The 24,251-nt window shown below is 50.5% G+C and overlaps 1 long non-coding RNA gene across 1 annotated transcript; it reads right to left on the reverse strand.

The window, feature by feature from the left end:
- Positions 1–572: 572 nt before the first annotated feature.
- On the reverse strand, positions 573–14,028 carry LOC148123137 (uncharacterized). The gene is made up of 2 exons (XR_015737286.1): positions 13,888–14,028; positions 573–6,118 (listed from the first exon to the last, which is right to left on the reverse strand). It is a non-coding gene; the product is annotated as an uncharacterized LOC148123137 (long non-coding RNA).
- Positions 14,029–24,251: the final 10,223 nt, after the last annotated feature.

Genomic DNA, 24,251 nt, shown 5'->3' on the forward strand with positions numbered 1-24,251 from the left:
AGGCAGGGACTCTACCACTGAGCCACACCCCAGCCTCTCACTGGGTGATTCTATCACTGAACTACACTCCCAGTCACTCACTGGGATTCTAGGCGAGTTCTTTAATAAAGTTAAATTTTTAAAAATTAATTAAAATAAAGCATGAGGGGTGTGTGGACAAGTACAGGGAAGACTAGGCATGGTGGCACAAAGCCATTAGCACAAATGAGGTCGAGACAGGAGGATCAGGAACACAGCAGCCATGATGCTCAGTAAAGTGCTTGTGCACACACAAGTACCAGGATTTGATCCTTAGAACCCATGTAAAAAAGTTGGGCCTGGTGCCATGCCCTTGTAGGTCATACGGTGGCAGACAGATCACCACGGCTGTACTGCCCTTAAGGCCTGGTCTACTCAGTGAGTTCTGAACTGGAGAAAAACCATGACTCAGGAGACAATGTGGATTGTGTTGGAGTAAGGACACCCAGGATCATGTGACCCATGATCCACACACATGTGTGCACACATACCACACAATACCCTCCACAGAAGGCCAAATACATTTTTTTTTTTGAAATAAGTGAGGCTGAGTCTCATGTCTGGATCAAGTTTATTCAGTATTACAGTGCCAGTACTGGCGGGAACAGCAGTGACTGTCGTAAACACAAAACAGTTTCCCTGGAGGCTCCCAACCTTCCGGACATCATTACATCTACCTTGGAGAGAATCCTGGGGATGTGGGAGACAGCAGTCAGCGTTCCCGTGCACCCTCGTTCTGCTCAACAGAAACCCACCGCAGTGACCACCTGAAGGCTTTCAGGATCAGGAAACTCATTCAACGTCAGAGAATTCACACTGGGAAAAGCCTATGCTGGTGAAGGTATGTCAATCAATCCCCTTCCCTAGTACTTTGGAGCTAATTAAACCGCTGGGATTTTGTAGCAGAGACCCTGGAGAGATAATGGGTGGTGAAGAGCCTTTGTCAGAATCCTAACCTACAGACTGTGTGGGCTACTTCATGTCAGACACTATCAGCTAAGTCATCTGAACCCTAAATCAGTTACAACTAAGAGCTATGACAATACCCTTAGGAGAAGCTGGGGGGGGGATAGTGTGCTCAGGGTGGCTGTTTGCTTGGAGAGGAGGCTACAAGAGGAATTGGCCTGCAGGGATGGCCCTGGGCTTCTCATCAGAGAATGCACAGGAACGAAATGGCACCCATTAACGTTGGGGGGGGGGGGGGGTTAACCGCATCACCTCATGGCATGAAGCCCTTGTGTGAAGGAGCTGGGAAAACTGCTGCTTCCCTTTATTGGATGTAAGAGAATACAAAGCTGTGATCTCTATAGGGAGGCTTCCTGGGGTTGGGAGTGGGGAAGACTTTGGATTCCAAGTGTCAGCAATAGCTTGGTGAGTCTATTACAGTCTTGAGGCAAATCTATAATCCCAGTGACTCAGCAGGATAAGCAGGAGAAAGGCCAGCCTGGGCTACAGAGTGAGATTCAGGCCAGCCTAGGCAACTCAGTAAGACCTTGTCTCAAAATCAAAAGTCAAAAGAGGCTGGGGGCATGGATTAGCAGTAGAGCCCCTGCCTAGAATCCCCCAGTGAGGGACTGGGGTGTGGTTCAGTGGTAGAGCACCTGCCTAGAATTCCCCAGTGAGGGACTGGGGTGTGACTCAGTGGTAGAGCCCCTGCCTAGAATCCCCCAGTGAGGGGCTGGGGTGTGGTTCAGTGGTAGAGCACCTGCCTAGAATTCCCCAGTGAGGGGCTGGGGCGTGGCTCAGTGAGAAAAAACGTCTCAGAATGTGTGAGGTCCAAGGTTCAATCTCTGGTACTATACATACAAAAAAAAAAATGTCGGGGAGGAGGGGCATTTAAACATTTGTCACAAGGTACGCATTTTGCTTTTTCACTCCCAACCCAAGCTTTTGCTCCTTTTCTGCCTCACAGGTGTTTTTTTCTCCTCTGTGTGACTCATCTTCCTTGTCCCTTTTACAAGCTGAGATTCGCTTTGCTGGTTTTAGTCGGTTCCCATTGAGCAGATGAAGTCTAGCGGATGAAGTCTACAATAGACAGCTGTGAGCTACTGGCCTTGGCATTTGGCTCCATACACTCTCTGGGGTGCACAGGCACGTCCTGAGGGCTGGTGTCAGAGTCTATGTCACAGCTTCTCACTGATGCCCCAGAGAGAGAGAGCAGTCTTGCTAGAGCCTCCTTATAACGGGGCAATGAGTGTTTGTCAGCTTCTAATCAGGCACCAGAAGCCTAGCCTTTTCACTTAGAAGACAGAGTTTCAAAGGGGAGGGGCCAGGCCTTGAGTCCAGCTTCTCCAATCATCTCGGACTTGCCCTCCCATCTCCACTCCCAAGGGGTAGGATTACAAGCCCATACAGCCATGACTAGTTTATGCGGTGCTGGGGATCAAAGCCAGGGCTTTGTGCCAGCAAGGCAAGCACTCTGCCAACCGAACCACACCTCCAGCCTTCCCATCTCCCAGGGCTTAGCTGTGTGAAAGGGATGCAGGTTGGTGGCTCTCACTTCCGGCTCCTGCCTTCATCACTTGAACAAAAGGTAGAAGAAAAAAGGGAGCGAGAGAGAAGAGGTGAGGAATGAAGATGGCGTATGCCGGAGCACAGAGAAGGCAGCAGGCACCAGTTAGCACTGTTCCTCCCAAGAGGACCATCGGAAAACACTCGGGTTGGCTCCTGACCATGGCCTTTGCACCTGCTGTGCATTGCCAACAACAGCCAGCTGTAGATACTGGCACTGCCTTCAGAAGTCACTCACCCAGTCTATTCTGACATCTCACTCTTTAGGCTCTGGGTCTCAGGCACTAAGACCCACTACTGCCCCCCCCCCCAAGTGTCTTCTTTTTTCTTCTTAAAAGTTATGCCTCAGCCCTGGAAATTTCCAGAACTATTTATCCTTCCTAGTCTGTGTCCAGTAAGCCTGAAGGGTTATGACTGATCACTGAAGTTGGTTTGTTCTTGTCGATTTCCTACCATCTAAGGCGGATTTTCTCCCAACACTTAGGAAGAAAAGCAGCTGGGGTTGTTTCCTCCGTTTAGAGAGGCCCACAGAGCAGCAATGAGGGGCAGGGAGGCCGGGAAGTTCTGTGAAGAGCTGAGGACTGTTCCAGGCCACAGGGGCAGGACGGAACTCAGGGTGTAAGGCAGGCAGGTATGGAGGCTCAACAGTGTCGTCAGGGACCACAGGTTCCTTCTCTCGTCTTATCCTGGTCTCCCCGTAAGTGTATCAGCAGAACTGAATCACACGGCCACTTCTAAGTCAATCAACAGCAAAAGCAAACAATACGAGCTTGCTCCAGTGACACAGACAGGCGAGGATGGGCCTGGTGGGGCACAGGGCAGTGAGGCGGGCGGCTCACTAGTCATGGTCCACTCTCAGCGTTCTCTCCTTTTCCTTTGTTCCACAGGAAGTGGGTCTTCCCCATATCATAGACTTGTTTCCGATTTCCTCACCAACTTTCTCCATTGTGATTGTGGCCAGAACATTAGACCTACTAATGTCCTACTTACCATCATAACATCTTGTTACATACTGTCAAGGAGTCAGATTTCAGGTTCAGATTCCAAAAAAGGGGGCGGGGCAGAATCTAATTGGCCTGACTGGATTTCCTTCCATTTTTCAGTCAAATGACTTTAAAAGTTGCTGACCAGCCTGCATTAGATTCTGGTCCAAAGAAGAGAACTCATGCACAGAGGCAGAATCTTTTCGTATATGACTACCTTAGGTGGCACTGGCTAGAGAGAGGCCAGGTAAAGTGGAGTGCAGTGGAGAGGGATAGTCCTAATGTGGGCTCTGACAGCCAGAGAGCCAAGAGGAAGAGAGTGGACACATAAGAAAGGTAGAGGCACCAGGGACCTTCCCGCCAAAGCCCTTTCCGGCATCTTAGCCCCAGGTGATGTCACAAGGAGAAGATGAACCCAAGGGAAAGACATAGCAGGGACTCCAGACACAGAGCCCTACTTGGACCGTGTCCACAATCTCCAGCCAATCCAGGGAGATCCCAGTGGAGCAAAGATCAACCCTAACAATGCCTGATTTGTAGAGTTGAGGGCATAACCGAAGGTTTCTGAATCTGCCCCAACTCAAGACTCGCTTCAATTCCCAGAACAGATATGTTTGTGTCTGCTGGTAAGGAGCTTATGTCTCTCAGTGGGGAGCAGATGCTTTTGCAAAGGATTGGGCAGGTTTGGGTAGGCTGAAGATGAGATTGTAGAAACAGGCCAGAGTCCTGGAAGCGGGCTACTTATCCCAGTGAAGGAAACAGAAACTCCTGCAACCAACACAGCGATTTAAAGAAACAGTCACTGGGCTCCTTTACCCAGGAGCTGCAAGGCTTTGAGAGATGAGTAAAGCTCCACACCTATCTCCCTCAGTTGTCACATGGCCCAAAGACTTATTCCTAAGAATTGTTGAGAAGATTAAACGAGACACTGCATGGGACTCCCAGGTCACTGTGAGCACTAATAGGTTGGGTACTGCTAAGAGCATCTCTCATTCTACCTACAGTGCTTGGGAAAAAAAAGGACAAAAAAAAAAAAAAAAGACCATCTCTCACATACTTCAATGGTAGAGGCAGGCGAATCTCTGTGAGTTCGAGGCCAGCTTGGTCTACAGAGCTAGTTCCAGGACAGGCTCCAAAGCTACAGAGAAACCCTGTCTCAAAAAACAAACAAATATAAACACAAAACAATAGTGTGTGGGGGGAGTCAGGGACCTCAAGAATGGCTGGGAGCCCTGCTGGTAATCTCGGAATGGGAAATGGGTGAAGGGGAATGTAGCATGAGGCTTAAATTATTCTTGAGAAAGGATTTAAAGTATGTCACCCAGGCAGGCCTCAAGCACACTCTGTAGCCAAGGATGACTTGGGACTCTTGAGAATGCCTTGTTGCCGTCTCCTAGGCGCTGAGACACCTGGTGTGTGTGTGCTGCCCAGGGGGCATCCTTACAAAGTTTTAGACTACTGTCTTGAGTAGGTTCCTAGAAGCCTCCTTTAGGACAGACTTCAAAGCTCCCTGGGGTGCCCGGGTTAGGTTACACTCTCACTTTAGGCCTTCTTTCCTACAAGAGCCAAGCTTAAACTTCCTCTATTTCTGTCTCCTCCTCTCCCCACTTGTGCCATTTCTTATCGAATGTGGCCTTGGGACAGTCATTATAGATGCAACTAGAGAGAATGTTCTAGAGACTTAGTATAAATTACATTCTAGCAGTGCATTTCCAGGACAGGAGCATGGAACACTGGAGATAAACGGGTTTGTGTGTGGCCTGTCCACATGTCCCCAAGTGCTGGGATTACAAGCATGCACCACCACAGCTAGCTTATGGAACACGAAAAAAGGAGCCCAGGGCTTTGAGTCTACTAAGCGTGCACCCTATCAATTGAACTACACCCCGTCCCCTAATGTACTCCCTTTAAAAGGTTAGAAGGGAGCAGTAGCCATACGACAACTTGGGTTTAGAGACATTTGCCACCCCCCTTTTTATCCATGACAGGAGATTTTTTACAACCAACAAGGATAGACCCAGATCTCATCTGTATACTGAAAGGAAGGGATGTGACCTTCACAGGGGGATGGAGGCAGGGCAGCTCAGTGCCCTCCTTCACTTCTGTTCCGTGTGTGTTACTGCCATAAACAGTCTGCCTAGGTGCCATGGAAGCCGAGCCAGCTTCCCCTACAACCTGGATGTGATAAATAGACACACCAGTGCCCATTCTTGTTTACGCATCAAGTGTCCTTTCCCAAGGTCATTCCTTTGTCTGAGCACAATGCCAACTAAGCAGTGACATCTCCTTGGTAGAGGGGAGGCAACGGGGCTCCTGTCACTTCATGGGGGGGTCTTCAGGGCTAATGTGGCTGGGCGGTCTGCTGGGCGGGGTAGGGTGCAAGAGGAAGCAATAAGAAATTCCCTTCCTCCCTGTGCGACCTTGAAGGGAAAGAAAGGAAGCCATCTGGAAAAGGCGAGCTTCATCTTCTAAGGCAAATGGCCAGAGCCATCTCCTTATGCCACAGTGTCCATAATGCCACACAGCACCGTCCTCGGTGTTTTGGCACTTGAAGGCTCCATGGAGAGTACAAAGGACAAGATGTGGCTCACCTTCAGATGTTAGATCTGTCAGAGAAGGAAAAAAATACGGTATAAATAGATCGTAGATGAAGAGAACATTTGCAGACATCAAATTCTCACAGAAATGTGCCAGTGTGTAGAGCCCACAGAATCTCCGGAGGGCTTCCGAGAAGAGGTGGGCTTTGGGCAGGCTTGAAAGATGGGCAGAGAGCCAGGCATCTGCCTCTTACTTGTAATTCCATCGTTCAGTAGGCTGAGACAGGGGAATGGCAAGTTTGAGGCTAGCCTGCATTATATAAGTGGTCCTGGGCTGTAGAAGAAAGGTAGCTAAATAAATCAGAGCAAGCAGCAAGCCACACTCCTCCACAGTCTCTGCTTCAATTCCTGCCTCCACGTTCCTGCTTTGCACTCCTGCCCTGGCTTCCTTCCCAACATGACGGATTGGACCTGTGGGACAAATCAGTGAACTCTTCTCCCTAGGTTGTCTTTGGTCGCGGTATTTACAACAGGCACAGAAAAGACGCAAAGACAAAGCCTAGCCCCAGACATCTGGATAGGACGCAGTAGCTAACCAACACATTTGTGTGGCTGAGAGGGTCTTTGAGTGCCGTGAATAAGGGAAATTTTCCATTCACTCCGTAATTCATCCTGGAGAGACTCCCGATGAATGCAGAGAGGGAGGACGCTCCTTGGATGGAGGCGAACAGCCACAGAGAGGGGAAAATCACAGGGCGGATACAGCTCCTGAATAGGCTCGAACCCACGTCAGAGCACATCACTCCAGAGAGCGTCACAGGAGACAGCGCACCCTCTACGTGTGGAAGCGGAGCTCTGAGGGGGCCCCACTGCTCCCAGAAGCGTCAGATGAGCCATTTGGAGTGAAAGCCTTTGAATGGAATGAATCGGGGGTGGTGATGGTTCAGGGGACAAATCAAGCCTTATTCATCAGCTGAAGGTTCCGGCTGGAAAGAGGGTGGATGCTTGTCATCAATGACGAAGCTCCGGGGGCGCTCCCATCTCCCAAGACAAGGATAGCAAAGATGGGGCCCAAGGAGGGCAGTGATGGAGCTTGGAGCACTTACGACAGGAGAAAGGCATGACGGAGGAGACAGATTTAGAAGGTGGTCTCGACAGTCCTCCTGCTCTGAGCAGCGGATGTGACAGAGAGCCAGGTGTGGAGCTGGAGGCCTGCAATCCCAGCACTTGGGAGACCAAGGCAAAAGGATCAAGGGTTTGAGAGGGGCTGGGGAGGTGGCTCCCTGTGTAAAGGTGCTCGCGGCCAAAGCTGGGTCCTACCAGGAGGAAGGCGAGACCTGACGTCAAGAAGATGTCTTCTGACCTTCACACTCACACAGTGGATGTGTCCCACCCCCTGAATTATTAACTGTAATTTTAAAAAAGTAATATAATAAATGAATTAATTTCAAGAGCGTTTGGGCCAAGCCAGAGCGACACAGAGACTCTGCCTCAGAATTAGGAAGGAACGTGAGTTAGTGGAGCACTTGCCCGGCAGGCACAGGGTCCTGGGTACCCTCCGCAGTACCACACAGACTGGCCTAAGGATGCGCTCCTGTGCCAGCAGCGTTTGGGAGGCAGGGACGGAGTTCAAGGTCATCTGTGACTACACAGAGTAAAGACAGCCGAGGTGCCCCGGGCCCAGAAGGCTGGCAGGCAGGGAGGGGGCGAGGGCAGAACCAGAAAGGCTGAGTTTAAAGAAGTACTGATGCCTTTGGGGTAGAGATGTCCAGACGACTCATGGTCCTGCACAGGCGAGCCCTGGGAGGGCACGAAGGGCCCCCACCCCTGTATAGAAGAGGCGAATCCAGGCTTCGTGGTTCTGGAAGCTCCCTTCTCTCTCTGGGCTCCATGCTTTCTTCATTGGCCCTCCCTCTTTATCCCTCAGCAAAACTCGGGCCCTTTCCTTGGTCCCTGTCTAGGCCTTGTGAGGACTCCTAACACCCCAAACTCCGGGTACTCTGCCTGCCAGCAGCAGGAAGGCCTGACTGCCCATGAGTTTCATAAGATGACACTATGGCTGGCTCGCCTGTGAAAACTCCTCAGGGCACCTGTCCTATCTAGTACTGGTGCTGGGATACAAGACAAGGAAGAAGGCAGGGTCAGCTATAAGTGGCGGGGTGGTTTTGGGCTTCTAGGGGTACCTGTGTCCAGAGGTTGCAGAAAGAGATGTAGAAGAGAGAACTGCCTAAGTAGGGAGGGAGAACTGTGGCCCATGGCTGCCCTCTGTGTGTTAGGCTGAGTTTACTCCTCAGGGCAGCCTTGCAAGCCCAGACTCTGTGCAGGAGGAGATAAAGCTGGGTGTGGCCATGCGCGCTGTAATCCCAGCACTGGGCGAGACTGAGGTATCTGGATCTGGAGCTCCAGGCCAGCCTGAGCTATAGTCAAGAGCGAGCAGTGGCTCAGGACAGTAGGGGAGGAGGTTCAGGGGTTCAAGGCCGGCATCAGCTATGCCATGAGTTTGAGGCTAGCATGGGTTGTATGAGACGCTGTTTCAAAAATACAACAACCAGTCAAAAACAAAACCAGATATAGAACCCAGATAAAAGAAACGCGTGTAATTGTAAGTGGCAGAGCCCACACTGGAAGCTCCTGAAGCCACACCTGTCTTAGACCAAACCACATTGCCTCTCTAACACCAAAGGGGACGAGGGGCACAACTGGTGACATCACCCGCTACTGATGTATTTTTAGAGACTCCAGGGGCATTAGGGAGCCATGTGAACCGGAAGGTCAAGGGTGAAACAGACACACACCCACTTAGCACACCTCCCCCGGCCCTCACAGGGCACCCGGGCACCGTGGTGCTGGGGAGATGGACAAGTCCGACCCCAGGCTCTCCGTGGACTCCCATCCTAGAGGAAGGGCAGGCAGTCCAGCTTGCTAAGTGTTTTGAAAGTGGATGTGCTGGGCCCCAGGGGAGCTTGGAGAAGGGGGGCGGGGAGAATTACATCATCTGACACCACAGAGTCCTCAGATACTTCTGGGAAGGTGATCTCTGGTGAAATGCAGGGAAAGAACCTGCCAGGAAGTGCCTGGCGAGATCTGACATTGAGGGACAAGTGTGGAGGCTGCTGAAGGAAGCCTAAGGTGATCAGGAAATAGACAGAGGAAGTTGGGTATGGCGGTGCAAGCCTGAAACCCCGGAAGGGCAGAGGTGGAGGCAGAAGGCTAGCAAGTTCCAGGCCAACCAGAGCTTTGGAGTGAGACCCTGTCTTAAACAAACACAAAGCCACCACCACCACCACCGCCACCACCACCACCACCACCACCACCACCAGCAACAACCAAGCCCAAAAGGCAAATAAAACAAACAGGTGGAGGGAGATGAGGAGGCACCAGGGTCTGTCTGCATGACCCAGGGACCTTGGTAAGGTGTTCCCACTCAATCCTTGGAGCGAGCGGGGAGGGGGTAGAGGGCACGAGGTTGAGGGGAGCAGTCTGAGTGGCTCTGTTACCTATTGTTAAAGCCCAAGGCTGCAAAATGAAGGAAGATCTGTCAAATGCAGGCAACATCAGCGAATGAGTGAATTCTCTTCTTCCTCACAAGCCAAGGTTTCTGTGTGTGTGTGCACACATGCAGGCAACCTTGGGGATTGTTCTCAGACATGAAGCACTTTTCTCTCCTCTCTCTAGATTATTTACTTATATGTGTTGGTGTTTTGCCTGCATGTGTGTCTGTGTGAGGGTGTCAGATCCCTGGGACTAGAGTTACAGACTGTTGTGAGCTGCCTTGTGGGTACTGAGACTTGAACCCAGGTCCTCTGGAAGAGCAGCCAAGTGTGCTTAACCACTGAGCCATCTCTCCAGCTCCGAGCTTGTCTCTTTTAAGGCAGGGTCCCTAAGTGGTCAGCCATTAGGCTAGGCTGTGAGCCCCAGGGATTCTCCTGCCCCACATCTCCGCTGGCATTACAAGCATGAGGCCCCAGGCTGGCCTTTTGTGTGGTTTCTGGGGAGTCAATGCAGGTTTTTGTGCTTGTTTACCAGTGGAGCTAGCCACTCAACAAGAATACCACCCCTCCCCCGCAGCCCCAACAGGATCTCACCAAGTATCCTGTCTGGCTGTCCCAGAACTCTCTATGCTGGTCAGGATTGCCTCAAACCCACAGAGATCCACCTGCCTCTGCCACTGTGTGAGCTCCGATGCCCAACTCCCAAGGTTTCTTATAGGAACAGAGAGCAGAGTAAGCCAGGAGTGGCTCGGGGTGACCTGGTTAAAACAATCTCTGTTTTCTGTCTCCGGGCTTGAAGATCAGGTTCCTGAGCTGCTGTCTGCTGCAGGCTTTGTGGGGGACATTCACGGACACATATCGCCCCCTTGTGTCTGCATGCAGTATCGCCTAGAAGAGCAAGCTGGCCTGCTGATAAACAGGCCCAGTGTTTCTAGGGCCACTGGCCCATGCCAGGGGTGCGCAGAGCTAGAGGTATGTGATTCCACTTTTAAGGGTCATCAGCGAGGAAAGGGTACAAACACACATGCGCATGCTCATCTAGTCAGCAAGTGTCCCAAAGGTATTCAGATGTCACCCATGGTTCTTCACCATCGCAAACTAGACTTTTCCCATATTATTATTTTTACTTTTGTTATTAATAGGAAAACTGTAATAAAAAGTTTAAAAAAATTGCAGAAGTGGGCTGGTGAGATGGCTCAGTGGGTAAATGTGTTTGGTGTGTAAGTCTGACCACCTGAGTTTGATTCCTGGGCTCTATAGCAGAAAGAGCCAACTCCCAAAAGCTGGCCTGTGCCAGCCTGGAGGTACATGTATACATACACACACACACACACACACACACACACACACACACACACACACACACACACTACCAATCCCCAAACACACAAAGGTCAGAAACAATAGAATAGTGACGCAGGGGGCTCCTAAGTGGAAGCCAGGCTGCTGAGACTGAGCTGATGCTGGCCCCTAAACCACCCTTCAGGCAGATTCCAGCTCCCTTCCTTCCAAATTGGGCTGGTCACAAAGCTACACGGAGGGCCTGCATTTGGGGCTAGGATTCCAGATGAATGGCTGCCCTCTGTGTTCCATGGGCCCTTTCAGCTGGCACACCTCTCCTATGTGGTCCTTGGCTTCCCTCCAAAGCATCATATGTAAAAGAGCTTTCCTACAAAGTTACAGGGAGGATTTTACAAACCAAGATTTTACAAACCATAAAAATGTGCTGTTGTGCCCGGGTGGTGGTGGCGCACACCTTTAATCCTAGTACTTGGGAGGCAGAGGCAGGCAGATCTCTGTGAGTCTGAGTTTGCTAGCCTGGTCTAGTTACAGTGTGAATTTCAGGACAGCTGGGGCTACATAGGAAACTATGTCGCAAAATGGGGGGGCTGTTAGAAAGTGTGTGTGTGTGTGTGTGTGAGAGAGAGAGAGAGAGAGAGAGAGAGAGAGAGAGAGAGAGAGAGAGAAAGAGAGAGAGAGAGAGAGAGAGAGAGAGAGGGAGGGTGGGGACTGGTGAGATGGCCCAGATGCTGCACAAGTCTGTGGACCTGGGTTTGACCTATGTCAAGAAACCCAACTGGGTGGTGTGCACACGTCTGTAAGTCCCAGAGAGAAGATGAGAGGCCGAAGACAGGAACGAAGCTAGGCCGGAAGTTCAGGGGTCGCTTAGCCTAGGTCCACAAGCATGGAAGGGGCAAGAGACACCCCCAACAAGAAGGAAGTTGTCTTTTGACTTCCATAAGTGCTACGGCACATGTGTATCTTTCTCTCAGATACACACACACACACACACACACTAAATCAATTCAAATCAAATCAAATAACACGTAAATGAGCTACATCGAAACAAGCTTGCTCGAGTTCAGCTGTATACTCAAGTTTAAGTCATGAAGGTGAGTCAGAGCCTGGCCCCCACTGCGAGGACCTGGAGCCAAGGCCAGGCTTCTATGCCCAGCCCTTGTCAGGACCTATCATCATGAGTCTGTCGTTCAGAGGGCATTGTCTTGGATCAGAGGGCTTGGGTCAATCTTCCATCAGCATGGACCTGCTGTGGCACAGGGCCAGACACAGTAAAAGGGACAGGGCATGGGCTTCTGATGCTTGGAGTCCTGTCATCTGGGACAGGATGACCTTGGGAGGTCTCTGGTCTGGGGCATCTTCCATGGAGCCTGGCCATTAGGGGAAATCCTTGACTTCCGGCTTTCTTTTCTCACTATGTGGCCCGGGCAGGCCTCGAATCTGTGGTCTTCCTACTTCAGCCTCCTGAGTGCCATGGTTACAGTGTGTACCATCATGCCTGGTTCCCAGCAATTTTCCTTTTCTCTTCTTCTCCCCCAACCTATGTTTCCCTTCTTTTGGAAACAGAGTCTCGCTATGTAGCTCTGGCTGGCCTAAAACTCACTATGAAGACCAGGCTGGCCTTGAAATCACAGAGATCCACCTTCCTGTGCCTCCCCAGTACTGGGACTGCAACACACCACCACATGCAGCACTCAGCAAGGAGGCACCAGCTATGGTCTCTCCATGCGTCTCTCTGAAAGCTCCCTGTGGAATGGGTGCAGCTTCGAGTCAAGTCTATGATAAGCCTGAAATTGCCCGCAGATTCCAAGTGGGGTGTTTCAGGGACTGACCACGAACACAGAGTCTGCTTAGTCCCTGTGGATCACTCCCAAGGGTGGTTTCCCGTCAGACAGCAGAAGGGACAAAGGCCTTCTCATAATACGTGGCATTACAGTTTGATTGGAGATGTCCTCCGAAGGCTCATGTCTGAGTGAGCGGTCCCTGGCTTGTGCTGCTGGTTTTTTTTTTTTTTATGTGTATTTGTGTGGGTAGGCAGGACACGTGAGGGCCAGTGTCTGAGAAAGCCAGAAGAGTCTGTCAGAGTGGTTGTGAGATGCCCAGTGTGGGTGCTAGGAACCTTCTCTAAGAGCAGGAAGTGCTCTAACGGCGGGGTCGTCTCTCCTGGCTCTTGTGAAGGCTGTGGAGGCTTGGCTGGCGGAAGCAGGCCACTGTGGGCAGGCCTCTGAGGACTGGACCCACTTCTGGCTAGTCCTCCTTCAGTATCCACCACCACAAGAGTCTCTGCCACACACTCCTGCTACCCTGAGCTCTGCCCCGCCTTCCTGCTGTGAGGGACTGACTCCTCCAGACCCTGCTTCTCACCCTTCCTGAAGCTGCAACCCTTTGATGCAACTGTAACATTGTTTCTTTGCTACTTCATAACTGTGATTTTGCTAGTGTTATGAATCATAATGTAAATATCTGATATGCAGGAGATCTGATATGTGATCTCTCTGAAAGAGCCATTTGACCTCCTAAAAGGTTGTGACCCACAGGTTGAGAACCATTGCTTTAAACTATGAGCCTAAATAAACCTTTCTTCCCTTTAGCTGTTTTCTGTCAGGTATCTACAAATTTTAAACTCTGTGTGTGTGTGCGCGTGCGTGTGTGCGCGCCATTGTATGTGCAGGTCACTGTGTGTCAAGTGGTGCTGGAGTTACGGGTAACTCCAGTTGTAAGCCAACCAATATGGGTGCTGGGACTCACACTGGGGTCCTCTGCAAGAGCAGCAAGTGCTTGTAACTGATGAGTCGTCTCTCCAGCCCTGTCAGGTATTTTGGCCAAGGGACAAGGAAAGTAATTCACACTCACGGCTCACTGGCACGGAGGAGGGGCACCCTTGAAGACAGGGCTGTTTTCTTTTGACCACTACAGCCAAGCTGTCCATCAGAGCTCCCTGCTTAGCCAGACCTTTCCCCTCATATCCTCTCATTATTTGGCACTAGGCACACATGTAACACCCATGGGCCTCTGCCTACACGCTTCTGACTGGAGCACGGGACTTACCTGGATGGCTCTTCTCTCTTCCGTCCTGCCTGGAGCTCCCTTCCCGGGAATGACACGGCTTAGCTTTCCCTCCAGGAGATCCTGAAGCCAGTGGAGGGTCCCTGAGCGCGCTGTGGTATTGTCTGGCATGGGTGCTGCAGGGCTTCTCCAGAGGTTCTACTTGAGGTCCCTCGCGGGTAACTTTCAGAAGGTTCCCAATTCAAGGTGAACTCTTTGGTCTTAAAAACAGAGAACATTCAAATGAGATCTATTACCTCAGGGTCCACGAATAAGTCCTTTCCCCTCTGGACCCACTGAGGAACTATGGAGTATAGTACAATAATGAGATGTAAACTGGTATCATTTTTTTTTGTTTGTGTTTTGTTTTTTGAGTCGGGGTTTCTTGGTGAAGCCTTGGCTGTCCTGGAACTTGCTTTGTAGACCAGGCTGGCCTGGAACTCACAGAGATCCACCTGCCTCGGCTTCCTGGATGCTGGGATTAAAGGCGTGCGCCACCACTACTGGTAAGTGTTATGATCTTAAGGAATTAGAGTTCTTGTTTGTCTGTTTGCTTGTTTGTGACAAGGTCTCCTGTAGCCCAGGCTAGCCTTGAACTCTGTATAGCCAAGGATGCTCTTTTTTCTTTTTCTTTTTGAGAGACAGGGTTTCTCTCAGTAGCCCTGGCTGTCTTAGAATTCACTACGTAGATCAGGCTGGCCTTGAAATCCTCCTGCCTCTGTCTTCCGAGTGCTGGGATTAAAGGCGTGTGCCACCACCACTCATCACCGAGGATGCTTGTGAGCCTCCAACCCTCCTGCTTCTGACTCCCAAACACTAGGACGGCAGGTGTGTACCACCACAGCCAGTTTAAGTACTTGTGGGGGGGATAGAAACCAGGGATTTGCACACACTAGGGAAACACTCTAGCACGTGAGCTATAGCCCCAGGCCTTAGTTATTTGATTATCCACCCATACTATGCCACAGCCACAGCAAGAGATTGAACACTTTTATTTCTGAAACAGTATTACTATGTAGCCCTGGCTGGCTTAGACTTCTCTAGGTAGTCCAGACTGGCCTCTAACTCACAGAGATCTGCCTGCTTCTGCCTCTGAGTGCTGGGATTGAAGGTACAATCTACCATGCCTTTACAAAAAAAGGACTTAAAATATTTGTGTGCATTTGTGCCTGAGTGTATGTATAGAGGCCATTGGAAGCAGAGTCTCTCCCCGAACCCGGGGCTCTCGATTCCTCAGGCTGGGAGCCAACAAGTCCCAGCAATCCTCCTGTCTCTGACCTCTTGGGGTTGGGTTTGCAGGCCGGAAAGTGACATGCAACTTGTTGTGTAGGTGCTGGGATCTGAACTACGCTCCTCATTACTGAGTAATAGAAACTCTTAACCACTGGGTTATCTTTTCGGGCCCTTTTTTCTTTTCCCTCCACCCCGAGTTCTCCTACCTCAGTTTCACCACGCCCGGCTGAGTATCAGAGCCAGTTCAGGATCAGGATCTCAGTGAGCTTGCATTCTCTTTCTATGTTCATCTGGTTTCTTTTAAACCCCTGGGAAAGCTCACCAGCTACTGTTTCACACCGTTGGGGTGGGGTGAGGAAGGAGGAGGTAGGAATGGTTTGGAAACACTAATTTGACCACCAAGTGGAGGGTGTGACTGATAGCCGCTTGGGATGGTGTGACTGACACGTGAAGGGTGCTGATTAATGATGCCCAAGGGCAGAGTCCTGGTGGCCAGGCAGGTAGCAACTGTGGTTATGAGACAGGGTGGAGGCTGTCCAGAGCTTAGGAGGACTTTGGTGGCGGCCGTAGGGAGAGACCGGGGGCAACTGCGGGAAGAAGAAAAGGGCAGGAGCGGGAGGGAGGCTGCGCTTGAGACTGTTGCTGGGCAAAGAGCAAGCACCAATAATAAATAAGACTGAGCTGAGTGTGTGACTAGCACCTGTGACCCCAAGTTTCAGGAGCTGAGGCAGAAGGACCACAGTTTGGGGTCAGCCTCATCTATACAGTGAAGCCCTGTTTATACACACACACACACAAAACACTAACAAAAAGAACTTTCATGTGTTAGCACGCTGTAATTTATAAAGTCCTTTTAAACTTACTACTTATTTCATATATTGTCTGGGCATATATTGTGTGTTGGGCAGGTGCTCTACCACTGAGCCACACCCCAGCCCTCACTGGGGGATTTTAAGCAGGTGCTCTACCACTGAGCCACACCCCCAGCCCCTCACTGGGGGATTCTAGGCAGGGGCTCTACCACTGAGCCACACCCCAGCCCCTCACAGGGGGATTCTAGGCAGGGGCTCTACCACTGAGCCACACCCCAGCCCCTCACTGGGGGTTCTAGGCAGGTGCTCTACCATTAAGCCACACCCCAGCCCCTCACTGAGAGGTTCTAGGCAGGTGACCACCGCAGTACATTCCCAATCCTCATCTGTTATTTTATCTGATATCCATATACAGAGAAACAGGCTCAGGGAAGCAAAAGGGCTTGCCCCAGCCTGTACTGCTGCACACAGGGAGCCAAAGCCTGACTCTAGCTAATTTTGGTGACTGTACATCATTGGGCTGGGCAGGAGGAGAATGACTATATGACATAAAATCATCGAGAAGCTAGAGATTTCCACACACACAGGCTGCTCCAGTGGTGGAGAAGGGTCCTGACCCCCACTCGCTGCTCAACCAAGGATTGGGGCTGAGAGGCCGTGGCTAAAGAGGCTCTCATCTAGCTTTGTCTCAGATAGAGTTGCACCACATGGCTCAGACTGACCTCAAACTCCCACCAATGTCCTCGCCTCTGCCTCCCAAGATGCTGGGATCACAGGTGTGAAGCCCCACACCCAGCTAGGTCTACTGTCTTCATCTGCGACCCCTCTTTCCCTGGTACAGGCTCTCCCATGTGTTCCCTAGAAAGGAACTGGATAGCCCATGGGGACAGCACCTGGACACTGAGTCCAGGCTCTGTGAAGCAAAGGAGGGATGCTACTGTCCCCACACCCGCTCAGGAGCCACATTGCCACAAGAGGGTTGCCTAGAAAGTCATCAGCTGACAACGGGGAAGATCCTAATGGAGGTCCCAAAGCAACTCTTCAGGGGGGATGGAGGACACAAGCCACTTAAAGATAGCAGACGGGAGGGCCCAGCGCTCCCTCGGGGGTCATAAGGTAGCATGAAGACCACACCAGGATCCATGTAGATCTCAAAGTCGAGGAGTGGGGTTCAACTGCTTGTCAGCCCTGGTAACACAGATGCTGCAGGTCCAGTTCTCACCAGGGCTCTGAGAACATGGCTGAAGCTGGGGATCCAGATCTTGTTTCCATTGCAGAGGGGTCGTGTGTTCCAGAAGCTTCCTGAACTGTGGACCGTGAAGAACAACAGAACATCAGGAACCCTAAAATAAATACACCTCATGGGGGGGCTATGTAGCCCGTGTTTTCCCTCCCTTCCCTTCCTCTTTCTTCTCTCTCCACTTCTCAGGATTTTCCTAAGTAAGTTCTTGACTTTCAGGCATATGGGACGGAAGGATTTTTGTCTGTCTTATATAGCCCAGGTTGGCCTCAAACTCACTATGTAGCCAAGGGTAACCTCGAACTCCTGGTCCTCTTGCCTCCACTTTCCAAGTGTTGGGATTACAGGCAGGCGCCATCCCACCTAGTGTGGTGCTGTGGACCGAACCCAGAGCTTTGGTGTGCTTAGCGAGTATTCTCACTTCTTGTCCCCAGCCCTCCTTCCTCTTCTAAGGAAATTTGTTAGATCCCAAACACAGACCAGGCTGGCATCAAACTCACAGAGAGCTGCCTGCTGGGAGTGTGTGCCACAATGCTCAACATGGTTTTAGTTCTCTCTCAGAGGGTCTTTACACATAGCCTTTCACTATGATGGTCAGGCTGGTCTTGAACTTGTACCTCTGTTTCTGGAATAATGGCTGAGCCACTGTACCCCACCCCCACGTCTCTTCCCACCCAGTGTATTTTTCTTTATTAAGGATTTTCTTTTTATTATTTTATTTATGTATATGGGCATATGTTTGTGTGAGTATATGTGTATATATGGAGTGCAGAAGAAGGCATCGGATCCCCTGGACTTGAAGTGGGTCCTGGGATCCGAACTCAGATATTCTGCGAGAGCAGCATGCACGCCTCACTGCTGAGCTATTTCTCTGCCCCTAGGTTTTTTGTTTGTTTTGTTTTTTAGCAGCTTTCTGGCTAGAAAAGCAATGTTTATTTACTACAAATACCTACTACTAAGCAATAACAACTTAGAGCCTTATAAAAATGTGCCAACTCAGGGCTCCTGCAGCTTTACTAGAACATAGCCCCTGAATTCGCCTGCTCTGGAGAACGTATAAAGGAAAAGCCCTTCATGATCTTTAGCTCTCAGAGATAGTCTAAATTACAATTATCCAAATTTTCATAAGGTTTAATAAGGTTTGAAAAACTAGAAAGCTTTAAAGGCTATGTAATCTGCATATATGTAAGGGTGTGGGGGGTGCCGGGGCAGTCTAGTCAAGTGGCTGAGTCAGAACTCGAGAACACAGGCCCAAATGCTGGCTCTCGTGTTTATGTATGCGCAGGTGCATGTGGAGGCCAGAGGTCAACCTTGGGTGTCCTTCTGTCACTGTCCCTGTTTTTGAGACCTGGTCTTGATAGCCTAATGATCCCTGACTTGGCGGTGGTTGGCCATCCAGCTTTTGGATTCTGCCTGTCTTGCTTCCCCAGCATGGCACCGGGATTACAGGCGAGCCACGTTCTGCTTGATTTTGTTAAGTGGTCCTGGGGATTGAAGTCAGAGGGCAGGCTTGGTGGCGAGCGCTTTCACGCCAATAGACATCTCACTGGCCCCACCCCTTTCTTCTTTTTCTCTCTTGTGGGGAGGGGACAAGGTTTCACTATATAGTCCCGCCTGGTGTGGATCTTGCTATCTAGGAGAGCCTTAAGTTAGCCTCGATCCTCCTGTCTCTGCTTCCCAAGCACTGGAATCTCAGGCATGGGCCACCAGCTTGGCGCTAAAGCCTGTAATCCCAGGACTGCGGGAAGCTGAGACGGGAAGATCAGTACAAGTTCCAAGTAAGGCTAGGGTTACATATGCAGACCGTATTTCAAACAAACAAACAACAACCCCTGAAAAATCAAGATAGGTGGTGGGATAGCTCAGCAGGTAAATGTGATCCCTGCGAACCTTGACCACCTGAGCTCAAGCCCAAGACCCACATTTCAAGCCAAAGGAAAGAATCAATCCGGAACTCAACAAGTTTTTTTCTGACCTCTACATGCTTTCCCCACATACTTAAAAAAAAAAAAAAAACCCACAAAACTTGTCATTTATTGGATGTTGCCTTTGTTTGCTTGAAGGAAACAGCACGTGACAAGAGGTCTGTCGGCCCCCAGCTGGACTGTGGACTCGGGGTACTTTATTGACTCTCTGACCCCAGTACCCTCTTCTGTATGAGAGGACGACTTGCTGGGGTGGCACCCATCATTATTTATTATGTGTGGAATATGCTCACGTATGTGTGTGCATCTGCAGAGGACCGGGGAGGCCATCACTCGCAACCGTATTCCCTAGAAATAGGGCCCTTCTCTAAACCTGCAGCTAGGCTAGGCTGGCGGCCGGAAAGCCCAGCGAGCCTCTGGTCCCTGACTCCACAGCGCTGGCGTCCACTGGTGGGTGTGTCCCATGCCCAGGTTTTTCTTATTGTGTTTCCTGGTTTTTTGTTTGTTTGTTTGTTTTAAAGTGGGTGCTGGGGATTCGAACTCAAGTCCTCATGGTTGCACAACAAGCGCTCTTACCCCGAGTCATCACCCCGGCCCAAGGACCGCATCTAAATGCTCCACTCTGGCCCTTCCTATGGGTTCGGGTTCGCTCTCATCACAGGACTCATGTGCTATTCCAGACCAAAGGAAGGAACCTGAACGGTGAACCCGAGGCGCATCCCCGGGGGGTGGAGGGGTGGGGGTGAGGGGGTGTCTCAAGACAGGTGAGGTGGCGAGCACGACACCGGGCTCAGGGCCCGGTTTCCCGCGCGTCCAACCCGGGTCTGGCCCTGATTTCCCAGCTGAAAATCCTCACCGTGAGAGGACGATCCCAGCCGCAGACAGCTGCGGAGCCGCGGTGCCCGCCGCAGACCCGCAGCTAACGGCTGCTGCTCGTGCCTAACTACATTTCCCAGAGCTCTCAGCGGCAAGCCGGTGACCGCGCCGGGCTCGCGACAGAAAGTTCACTGGCTTCGCGGAGGTCGGTGGCCCGCATGGTGCTCTTAGACAGATCTGTCACCAACCCTCACAACGTCCACCCGTCTGTTCACGCGCTCGCCGCCACGGAACGCCCACATTTGGTGCCGGAGGAGACGGAGCAAGACAAGCAACAAGCCTGTAGGGGAACCAGAACTACATCTCCCAGAATGCTCCGGCATGGCTGGAACCGCAGAGACAGACTATTCCCAGTTTATTTGGGCTCCGAAAGGAGCAGAATCCAGATTAGAGGAACGAAGAATACGATATATGATTTAAGCAATGCTGACGAGTATAGCGCCTCTTTGTCTTCCCACCGATACTCAGGGACAGCGCAAGGGCGAACAGCCCTCTGGGAAGGATAAGCGAAACTGCCTCAGGAGCTATGGGAAATGTAGTTCATTGATCACTGGCCAAACATTTAAGGGGGATAAAAATTCTTCCTCTAGATTCTTGACACAGAATTTGCCTCATAAGTACTTAGAGTAATTAGTACTCATAAGTCCCTTCTTAATGTCAACCCTCGCGACTGTGTTTCAGACACTGCCTTTCCTAAGTAGAGCATGCACCTGGCTAGCCTATCTCCAGCCATCTTCTCAGGTTTGTTGAGCATAAAAGTAGCTCAAAGTAACCCGTGGATAATAGAATTAATAGACGCACTTTATAACCTATATGGTAAACAATTCAGTAGGAATAAATCTTAAAAATTGCTAATGGCTTATTTGTTCTGAGTTTCTCTTCAATCTGGATGTCCTCTCCAGGCACGAGAAGACTGCAAGGCCTCCTGCTACACTGAGAGACAATAATTAAGGAGAGTGGACTCTCAAGAGACAATGCCAACCATCTGACCAGAGGGGCAAGACTAAAGTCTGGATGACTGATGGCTTTTGCTTCCCCTCCCTTATATAATATGCTGACTAGCCCAAGGGATCAGACGCCCTCTTCTGGCCTGTATGTGCAGGTGCACAATGCCACTTGTCTGCCTCAACCAGGCTCACGGGATCTTCATCTTAGTAGTTTGCTAAACTGGCTGGCCAGCATGCTACTGAGATCCTCCTGGCTCTGCTCCCTTCTCCCTCCCCCGAGTGCCTCAGTGCCTGGATTTTGTCTGAGTGCTGGGAATCCAAACTCTGCGCCTCACTTTACCCCTAAGCCGTCTCTCAGTATGTCCATCGGTCGTGCGTGCATGAGACACATCAGTTGGTTAACTGGCTGCCTGCACGTGCTGGGTGGGGATCTGTCCATCTCTGAGATTGCAGGAATCACCATCCTACCAGGTTGTTGTACGTGGAGGCTACGGGTCTGAACTCAGGTCCCCCTGCTCTCAGAGCAGATGCTGTACTGACTGGGCCATCTCCCCAACTCCCAAAGAGATATATACTTTCTTTGTTTTTGTTTTTTCAAGATAGGGTTTCTCTGTATAACAGCTCTTACTGTCCTGGAACTCACTCTGTAGACCAGGCTGGCCTCGAATTCAGAGTTCTGCCTGCCTCTGCCTTCTGAGTTCTGGGCTTAAAGGCGTGCACCATCACAACCAGTTTTGTTTTTTTTTTAAACTTTATGTGCATTGTTGTGAAGGTATCAAATCTTTTGGCTGGAACTGGAGTTACAGACAGCTGTAAGCTGCCATGTGGGTGTGGGGAACTGAATCCGGGTTCTCTGGACGAGCAGCCAGTGCTCTTACCCACTGAGCCATCTCTCCAGCCCCATGAAACAGGTTTCTAGGAGTAGAAACTGAGCATGAAATTCAGACGAGAAGATGAGGCTTGTTTTGATTCCCACAGGTTTGGGTGTCTAGACTCTCCAAGTAGACCTGAACTGAAGAGTAAGTCTGTACCGAGCCTTAGAAACTGGGGGGTGGTGCTTTCATGGTCCGAAGAAAGAACTGGACAGAGGCCTGGTGCTTGGCAGACAGAGTACTTGTCTAACACGAATCCCTGGGCTCCATCTGCGGCATCACATCAACTGGGCATGGGAGCGCATGCCTGTAATCTTAGTATTTGGGAGGTGGAGGGGGAAGGATCAGGAATTCAAGTTATCCTTTGCTTCGTGGGGAGTTAGAGATCAGCTTGGGCTACACAGGACTCAAAAGCCTGGATTAGAATGAACTGAGAGTGCAGAGTGGATAACGGATGTTTCTCACCTCAGAGCACCAGGAGCTTTGTCATTCTGCGGTGGGAACAGGGGGCCTGCATACCGCCATTGCTGTAACTTCAGCAGGAAAATGGTTCCCGTCTTAACGCATGGAGAAACAGGCAGTCACATCAGAACCACACTCTCTTCTTCATATTAAAAGCAAGAAAGCCTTCCCTCATTTAGTGTGTGTGTGTGTGTTGCTACAGACTGAACTTAGGCCCTCTCTCATGTTAGGCAAGCATGTTACAGCTGAAGCTGTCCCCAGCCCCGCATTGGGGGATTCTAGGCAGGTGCTCTACCCTGAGTCACACCCCAGCCCCGCACTGGGGGATTCTAGGCAGGTGCTCTACCACTGAGCTACACCCCAGCCCCGCACTGGGGGATTCTAGGCAGGTGCTCTACCACTGAGCTACACCCCAGCCCCGCACTGGGGGATTCTAGGCAGGTGCTCTACCACTGAGCCACACCCCAGCCCCGCACTGGGGGATTCTAGGCAAGCACTCTACCCTGAGCCACATCTTCCCCCACCTTTTCATTCTGAGACAGCATCTCACGAAGTTGTCCAGGATGGCCTTGAATTTTCTCTGTAGACCAGGTGCTGTGGAATAAACCTTCTGTTCACTGTGTGAATATATGTCACGATTGGCTTAAAAAACAAGCTGACCGGCCAATAGCTGAACAGGATAGAGTTAGGTGGAAAAGCCAAAGTGAGAAAGATGGGATGAGGAAGGGTGGAGTCAGGAGATGCCAGCTAGTCGCCAAAGAAGTAGGAAGTGTAGGAAGTGAGATAAGAAGGTATGAGCCACATGGCAAAACACAGATGAGAAATATGGGTTAATTTAGAGTGTAAGAGTTAGCTAGTATCAAGCCTGAGCTATCAATCAAGCATTTATAATTAATATTCTGCCTCTGTGTAGGTTATTTGGGAAGCTGCTAGTGGCTTGGGAAAACTCTATAACAACCGGGCAACTCAGTTTTCTTTTCTTTTTTTTTAATGTGTAAGAGTATTTGCATGCATGCATGTATGTGTATAGCATGCATGCAGTGCCCATAGACGCCAGAAAAGGGCATCAAACCCTCTGGAGTTGAAGTGGACAGATGCCTTTAAGCTGCAAGGGGGTGCTGGGAACGAAACCCAGGTCCTCTGCCAGAGCAGTCAGTGTGGCTGGGTCACCTCCAACAGTTTGTTTTTGGTTTTTATATGAGACCAAGGGATATCCTCCTGCCTCTGTGTGTACACATGAGCTTGCATACCTGCATCCACGTGTATATGCAACATACACATACACACACAACATGGATCTGCATGCTCTATGACCTGAAAAATTTTGTTAGAACAATTATCTGACCTTAAACACAGAATATAGTGATCTCCAGGGACTTTGCCTGATCATTTTTAAGAAATAGATGTTCAAATGATGATGTAAGCCAGGCACAGGTTTCTGTCCAATGGGCTGTACCACAGAACATTTCCTGTCACCTTACTGACACAAGGAAACATGATGCTTGTTCTTCCTGGACTCCTTATGGCCACTTTCTGACTGGGTCCTTTTTCCCCACGGCTAGTGGTGGCAGTCATTTTAGTTACTGTAACAAAATACCTGAGGTGACCTCTGAGAGGGAGAGAGAAGGTCACTCTTTGGCTCATGGTCCCCCAGGTTTCAGTTGCTGGTGGGTTGTGCACAGGCCTGTGGAAAGAGACATACTACAGTGGACGTAGAGTGGAGCAAATATCCCCCATCGTGGCCACAGAGAAGCAGATGGAAGACTGGCATCCCATGGTTCCCTCAATGGCCATGCTCCCCATGGCCTCCTGTTAGGACTGACATCTCAGAGATGTCCACCTTCCAACAGCACCAGATCAATGATCAAGCTTTCAACACTTGGGCCTTTGGGCCATTTAAGGTTCCATGTGGTGGAATATTATTTTAACTAGGCAGAGATTTGTTCCATTTGTTTATGCTGTGGAATATTACTTTAATTATGTGAAGGTGTGTTTATATT

This window comes from Myodes glareolus, chromosome 2 (assembly GCF_982192425.1).
Source record: "Myodes glareolus chromosome 2, mMyoGla1.1, whole genome shotgun sequence".
In the NCBI taxonomy this organism is placed as follows: Eukaryota; Metazoa; Chordata; class Mammalia; order Rodentia; family Cricetidae; genus Myodes; species Myodes glareolus.